Source organism: Rhinolophus sinicus, chromosome 5, assembly GCF_057876585.1.
Source record: "Rhinolophus sinicus isolate RSI-liver-muscle chromosome 5, RSI-T2T, whole genome shotgun sequence".
NCBI lineage: Eukaryota > Metazoa > Chordata > Mammalia > Chiroptera > Rhinolophidae > Rhinolophus > Rhinolophus sinicus.
In genome coordinates this window covers 87,654,702-87,663,373 of record NC_142505.1, presented here as the reverse complement: position 1 = coordinate 87,663,373, position 8,672 = coordinate 87,654,702, and positions in this window count along the sequence as shown.

The window sequence follows — 8,672 nt, the reverse complement described above, 5'->3', positions numbered from 1 at the left end:
AACATTGATTAGACAAGCTTTAATTTCATGAGTCTGCCATTTTTAACCATAAATGGCATTGATGTTATTCTAATTGACAAAGGATCCCTGTTTCTTTTTTTTTTTTTTAACATTTTTTAAAATTTTATTGGGGAACAGTGTGTTTCTCCAGGGCCCATCAGCTCCAAGTTGTTGTCCTTCAGTCTAGTTGTGGAGGGCGCAGCTCATCTCCAAGTCCAGTTATGATTTTCAGTCTTTAGTTGTAGGGGGCGCAGCCCACCATCCTATGTGGGAATTGAACCAGCAACCATGTTGTTGAGAATTCGTGCTATAACCACCTGAGCCATCTGGCAGCCCCTCCAGAGGCTCAGAGGCAGCTCATTGTCTTCAGTCTAGTTGTGGAGGGCGCAGCTCACTGGCACATGTGGGAATCAAACCAGCAACCCCATTGTTCAGAGCTCATGCTCTAACCACCTGAGCCATCTGGCCACCCCAGGATCCCTGTTTCTTAGTGCTGGCATCTCCCAGTTATATAGGGGATGCTATGGGAAAGCCCAGTACAAAATAAACCAGGTGCTTCAATTTTATTTTAATAACTAATAGAAGTAAAGCAGACACCCAGTTATGCTGGCCTTTTCTCTTTCTAACCTATTATTAATTATGCTCTGTTATGAGAGGCAATATGTGTATAAAAGACAGATAGTCTGGGTCCCAGTCTTAGCTCTGCCACTAGGTATGTGTCATTGAGTGAGTAACTGAACCATTTGAAACCCCCTTTCCTATTTTGCAAAATGGGATAATAAGTTCATTTTCCTCGTTGGGCTGTTGCAATAATTCAATGAGATGTAGCAGGATTAGTACAAAAAGTTTTAATGTATGGCTGGTGTATAAGGGCTCAATCAGTAGCAGGCTTGATAAATCACATTTTAATTATTTGCTATGTCTTCAGTTCATTGATTAGTATAAAAGGAGGGATAATACAAAAGGTTAATATAAGAACATAAAGTCATATGCTTCTTACCCCAGACTTCCCTACCTTCACAATCCCGTCTCCTGGCACTCTCTGACAAAGCCAAGCAAAATGTATTTAGGCAGAGCATTGCAATATGAAGTGAATACGCAGTAATTTGTGTAGAGGACCAAGCAAAAGTCTTCATCACCAGGCTAGGATTACTAGGTAGTAGAGGAGGAGCAAACAAGGGGCAGGGCATGTCCTGGGCAGAATGACGCCACCAGGCAGTGCTGAAAAGCCTGAGCAATAACTTTTGCAGTACCCTCTTTCCACCACAGGGCGTCACTATAGGGGACCGCTGTGGTCGGGGTAGCTTTGTTATTTAACTTTTCACTTCAGCATTACCTACTTAATTTTTCATTTGTGTACATCACGAGAGTCATTTTTTTAAGACTCGCAAGAGACCTTAAACATTCATTCGTTTATTCATTCATTTGTTTATTCATTTATTCATCTATTTGTTTAGTCCTTCATTCTTCGACAAATACTAATTGAGCGGCTACCATGTGGCACGTGCGCCTATGTATGAATGAGAATTACTTCTGTAAGTGACTTGCTGCAATATTGTGATGTATAAGCTATCTGGTCTTCATCCACATTCCTGGCTCACAGCTCCTGAAACCCTGGGAATTTTCTAAGTGTTGAGAGTGATAGAGGTGTGTTTTGTTATGTTAAGGAGGTGACTTTGGACTGTGTCCAAAGATAGAGGCTGGTTGCCAGGGTAACTGTGTGATTAGAGGTTTGGAACTTTCAGTCCTAGGAGTGGGCAGAGGGGCTGGAGATTGAGTTCAGTTACCAATGGCCAGTGACTTAGTCCATTATGACTATGTAATGAAGCATCCATAAAAACCCAGGAGGTCACCTGTTAGAGAACTTCCTTTTTAGGGACCAGAATATTGCCAGGTGCCATCATGCCCATGTTGGGGGCAGAAGCTCCAAAAGGATAGAATCTCTCTCTCTCTCTCTCTCTCTCTCTCTCTCTCTCTCTCTCTCTCTCTCTTTTATTAAGACAGGGAATACTTGACTCAAATCCATCAGAGAAATGGACAGTGGGGTCTGTAACAAAGCATTGTGTTTTAAAGCATAGGCCAGTAATTGTATATGAGAGTATACTCTCTTTTGATTGGGACTGCCCTATGTATCTCTTGATCTAGCTATTGATTGCTATCCTTTAATGTGCTTTATAATAAATCTATAATCTAGTGAATACAACAGGTTTTCTTTAATTCTGTTAGTAGTTCTAGAAAATTCACTGAACCTGAGGAGGGGGTTGTGGGAACGTCTCATTTATAGCCAGTTGGTCAGAATCACAGGTAACAACCTGTACTTGGATTGACCTCCGAAGTGGAAGGAGATTTTCTGGGATAGAGGCCTTTATCCGTGGAATCTGATTTTATCTCTGGGTAGATAGTGTCAGAATTGAGTTAAATTCTTGGACACCCTGGATAAATATATTAATATAATTATTAACATAACACCTAATTATATATTAAATGAATAACAATATAACAATGGCTGAACTCCCACTATGTGTCAGAAATTCTTAATGCATTTTTTTCATATGCTGTGTGACCTCTAAAGTGGTCTTTTGAATCCCAGCTCTGTTTCCCTCCCTAATCAAATTAATGAATGTCTCTAAGACTCAGTTTTCTCATCCATAAATTGGAAATAACACAACCTACCTGGCAGGGTTATAGTAAGGATTAAAATGAAATAAAATAAAATGTAAAAATATACATAAAATTCATGGTACAGGATAGAAGCTCAATTATTATCTATGCTTTTAACAACTTTGCTTTTGCTAATGAGGAAACCAATAATAAAAGTTTGGCAACTTACTCAAGTATATTTAGCGAGTAGGTGGCTGAGTCAGAATTTGAACTCAGATCTAATTCTTCAAAATTTATGCTCATTCCACTGTGCTATCCTGTCAGTGTGCTTTTCGCCTCCAAACAGCTTGTGGGTCTTTGAGGTGAAAGAACATTTAGTAATACTCCCCACAGCGCAGGGATTAGGCGATACATATCAGTCTACCCATGGCTGTTAAATGAGCAGCATATTTAGACAAGGGGAGAATACAGAATAAAAACATTTTGTTTTTGTTTTTACGCTTTCTGTCTACAGTTAATGTATTAAGGGTTAACAGGAAACATAGCTAACTTATTAAGAAAGATGAAAGGATATGGCCCTTCACTATATCAAAGCTTATGAACCAACACTGCAAGGAATCTCCTTTGCCTTTTGACCCCTTTTCAAGTTTAAAGCAAGGTTCTCTTCCCAGTTCCCATCATCTGCCTGAACAGAAAGGACCAGTGACTTCCCGCAGACTACAGAAAAAAAAGGTCAGACAGAGAGTAAAGGCTGTGATCCCGAGTGTGGGTGAAATCACCAGTTGCCTGCTTGGTGAGATGAAGAGGTCTCTCTCTCTCTCTCTCTCTCTCTCTCTCTCTCTCTCTCTCTCTCTCTCTCTCTCTCATGCTTTCAAACCTTCTCTGGGAGTTAAAAATAAATATATGTTCCAGAACGTCCCTGGACAAAACAGAAGTGGGTAATCCAGAAAGGCCATACATTAGGATATTAGAATCCATTAATAGAATTTTTTAAATTAAAATATCTAGCAGCCCTATTTTACAGCCCCAAGGAAAAAAGCACAATGAGTGATAAGAGAATGTCATACTGGGAAATAAGGTTTTACTAAGACACCAGATGAGGAGAGGTATATGGGCCACGAGGATTAACCAAAACAATCAATGCCATGCAAACATTGGTGGGCTGGTAAGCAGGCTCTCAGAAGAGAGAGGGAGGCTTTTGGATACTCTCTGCAGGTTTCTCTGAGGTAAGTACTTCCATCATGTCACAAAAGACAAAATTCCTGACTATTTCACAATTGGGCTTCAGGGCTGGTACAAGCTAACACAAGCACATGATTACCAGTAATTTTGAAAGGATGAGGTAATTTCTTGCCAATTTGTAACCGTATGAGTGATAGGTAATGAGACTGTTCAAAGTAGGTATATGTTTACTCCTACAACGTGCAATGGGCCCTGTACCCCACCCCACCTCTATAACAGCGGTGCTCACTGAGGAATAATAGAGTTAAGATGGAGTGTTACTGCAAATCAGTGCGTGGAAAAACTGGTGAAATCTGAATCAGGCTGTAGTTTGTATTCTACCGATGTCAGTTTTCTGGTTTTACCATGCTATAGTTATTTAAGTTGTTACCATAGGGGGAAAGTACATGGGACTCTCTGTACTATTTTTCCAACTTTGAGTTTATAATTATTTTAAAACAAAAGTTGGTGGGGGGTCAACAACTGCTCAAACAATATAGGAAAATATAAAGATGACAGTAAAATTTACCCCTAAATTACACCACCCAGAAATAATCGTGATACCCAAGTTCTCATTAGGTAGACATCATCCTAGCCATCTTTCTGTACAAATATACAGGTGGAAGGGAAAAGGATGAGGCTACTTTTAAGAAAATGGAGTTCTATAAGAGATCATATTTTTTAAATCCATGTAGATAATTTAACTATACTTGAATTTAGCAGAAGAACCTGATGTTAAACTATAAGAATCAGTGAACTTCATATAAGTTTGCTGTTACCACACACACACACACACACACACACACACACACACACACACACACACAGTGGAGTATCAGATTTCTTGAACGACCAGACCAGAGCCTGTGGAACCATTTCTTTGGCCCTAAAATTAAGGCGTTTAAAATTATAAGTTGAATTCATCTATTTCCTGTTCTCAAAGATTATACCACTAAGAAAGGAAGCATTAAGAGAGCCAGCCCACTAAGTTTTCAGGAAAGAAAGCAAAAAAACACTGAGCTTTAACCCTTCAAAACATCTTAGAAACTTGACAGAAAACTGTGCTTTCTGTATTTGACTCCCTGCTTTGTTTCATAGCTAAAGCTTTTGATTATACTGTCCTCTTTGTATCTCTAAGTCCACCAATATGGTAATGCAATAATAATGAAAAATAACCATAAAATTGATAATTTTCAGAGCCCCCTTTCCTGAGTATTTCAATGAAATTATAAAATCATCTTACAGGTGTAGCAAACTTGATCATATTAAAAGCTCTGCACAGTTTTTATCTCCTTTAAATGTCATAGCAACTCTATAAAACATGCCAGGTTGATTATTTTACCCTCATTTTACAAGTGGTGACAGTGAGGCTCACAGAAGGTAGGCAACTTGCCTACATTCATAGGGAGTAAGTGGAAAGGCTCTGGCTTTACAGATTCCTAGACTTTTCCCCTTTCTGTCACATGTTAATAGAAGCTTACTATGACTTTAGGATCCTGAAAACCCGCAAACAGTAAATGTAATTTAATACACCTTGTAATACACTCAAGAAATTAAAGCATAAAAGGTATTGAAATCTTCCCTACGCCCCCAAAAGAAAAATGTTTCAAACCTACTGAGAGGTGAGTAGGAGTTTGTTTTAAATCGTGTTAGCAGGTTATTTCATCTTACAGAGCAGGATCCAAGGGAATGGAATACAGGACAGGTAGTTTTTGTACTGGATAGAGAAAATAATAATAAATAATACCTTTAATATGTCATGGCTAAGTATTTTTTGTTACCTAATACTCATAATAATCTATTGAGGTAGACAGAATTATTATCCCGATTTTGCAAAAGAAACAAGTTTGAAGAGATCAGACAGGTGGAAAGTATTACAACAATGGGTTTGGGATTTGAGCCCATATTTGTTTGATGCAAAATCCTGAATTTTTAACAAGAATGAGCATATATTACACTCTCTGGAGAGTAGAGGGAGGCCACACAAACAAACAAAACCCAAAACTAATTAAAGTTACAACTGGAAAGAGGGAAAGTTGAACTTTGGGATTGTCGTGTATTGTCTGCCTCGACTTGTCCCCTTCTTACCTCCAGTTACCCAAAGTCTTGGGACTCTGTTTCCTCTCATCCATACCTAAAGTTCCTCTGTAAAAATTGTCTAGTTCTCATTTAAGATAAATGACAAGTGACTCTTCCAGACTTAAAAGTCATTACTCTTAAAGGTTTAGATCAAGCATTAGTTAATCCTTTGGAAGCTTAAATTGTTTGGTTCTCAAAAACTGGAGATTTTGGATATAAAAAAAATAGTTTTAAAAAATATGACATACAGTTCACTGATTTTTTTTATATGAGTGCCAAGACTATTAATGGGTGAGGAATAGTCTTTTTAACAAATGGTGCTGGGACAACTGGATATACATATACAGTACATGTAAAAGAATGAATTTGAACTCCTACCTCACACCATATACAAAAATTAACTCAAAATGTGTCATAGACCTTAATGTAAGAGCTAAAACTATAAAACTTAGAAGAAAGGTGTAAATCTTTATGCTCTCAAATGAAGCAGTACTTTCTTAGTTATGACACCAAAATCACAGACAACAAAAGAAAAAATAGTTAAACTGGACATGATCAAAATGTAAAACTTTTGTGCTTCAAAAGACACTTTCAAGAAAGTGAAAAGACAACCCAAAGAATAAGAAAATTTGGGAAATTGTACATTTGATAATGGATATGTGTCTAAAACATATAAAGAAATTTTCAACCTCAATAATAAAAAGCAAATAATGCAATTAAGAGGGGGCGAAGGACCTAAATCATTCACTGAAAGAAGACATACAAATGGCCAATAAGGACATGAAAAATGCTCACCATCATGAGACACAGAGGAATGCAAATCATAGTGAGATACTACTTCATACCCAGTAGCATGACTTTAGTAAAAATGAAAGATAATAATAACTGTTGGCAAGGATGTGGAGAAATTGGGACCCTTGTATACTGCTAATGGGGTTGTAAATTGGTGTAGCTATTTCAAAAACAGTCTGCTGTGCCCCAAATGGTTAAAAATACAGTTACCAAATTACCTAGCAGTTCTACTCCTAGGACTATACCCAAGAGAATTGATAACACGTCCACACAAAAACTTGTATATGAATATTCATTGCAGCATTATTAATGATAACCAAAAAGTGGAACAGCTCAAATATCCATCAAATGATGAATGGATAAATAAAATGTCCATACACTGAGGTATTATTTGGCAATCATGAAGTAATAGTACATGCTACAATGTGGATGGACCTTGAAGATGTTATGCTAAGTGAAAACCTTGTTAAAATGGATCATATAATGTATGATTCTATTTATATAAGAAATCCAGAATAGGCAAATCTATAGGGATGGTAAATAGATTTGCGGTTTCCTAAAACTGGGTGGGGTGGAAGGTTGGAAGGTAATGGCTAAGAGGTACAGAGTTACTTTTGGGGGTGATCAACATATTCTAAAGTTATTTTGGTGATGGATGCATTACTCTGTGAATAAACCAAGAGTCACTGAATTGTATATGTCATTTGTTTATTTGTACTAGTTTCAGGCATACAGAACAACACAGTGATCAGACATTTACGTAACTCACAAAGTGATCACCCCAACAAGTCTACTACCCACCCAACACTACATAGTTATTAGAACATTATTGACTATATTCCCCATGCTGTATTACACATTCCTGTGACTGTTTGTTTTTTTAATTATAGTTGGCATTCGATATTATACTATTAGTTTCAGGTGTACAGCATAGTGGTTAGACATATAATTTGTGATGTGATCCCCTCTGATTTGTAGACTTTTCAAGTATGAATTATATCTCAATAAGGCTATATAAGCTTGGTAATGAAGCTGGTGGGAATATAAATTAAGACTACGATAAGGTGTCACTATATGCCTATTAGAACAGTTCAAATAAAATACAGTTACAATACCAAATACTGGCAAGGATGTGGAGAAACTGGACCTTTCATGTATTGCTAGTAGGAATGTAAGGTATATATACAGCCACTCTGGAAAATAGTTTGGCACTTTCTTAAAAGAAAACTATACATGCACTTTACAACCCAGCAACCATGCTCCTGGGCATTTAGTTCAGAGAAATAAACACTTATATTCAAATGAATTCTGTACGTTATTGTTCATAGCAGCTTTATTTGCAATTTCTAAAATCAGAAACAACTAAAATGTCCTTTCAAAAGGACAATCTACTCAAAATGTGGTAGAACCATAATATAGCATATTACTCAGCAATAAAAAGTAATGAACTATTGATACATGCAACTTAGGCGGCTCTTAAGGGCATTATGCAGAGTGAAAAAGGCCAATCTCAAGAGGTCACCTATGATATAATTCCATTTCTATAACATTCTCACAATGTCAAAATTATAGAGATGGACAACAATTTGGTGGTTACCAGGGGTTAGGGATGGTGGAGGGAAGGGGATGGGTATGACAATAAAGCGGTAGGAAGAGCATGAGGAAGATCTTTCTGGTCGCAGAATAGTTCTGTATCTTGAGACAGGGAGTGGTTACACTAAGCTGTACATGTAACAAAATGACATAGAACTATACCTCATACCAATATCAATTTCCTAGTTGATACGGTGCTATAGTTAGGTAAGATGCCATCATTGGAGAAAATTGGGTGAAGTGTACACAGGGACCTCTCTGTAGAACCTTTGCAACTTTCTGTGGATCTGTAATGATTCCAAAATAAGAGGTTAAATATATGTATGTATCTCTTTATATGTATGTATGTTTACATATATGGCAATGTACAAAAACACATTTCCATA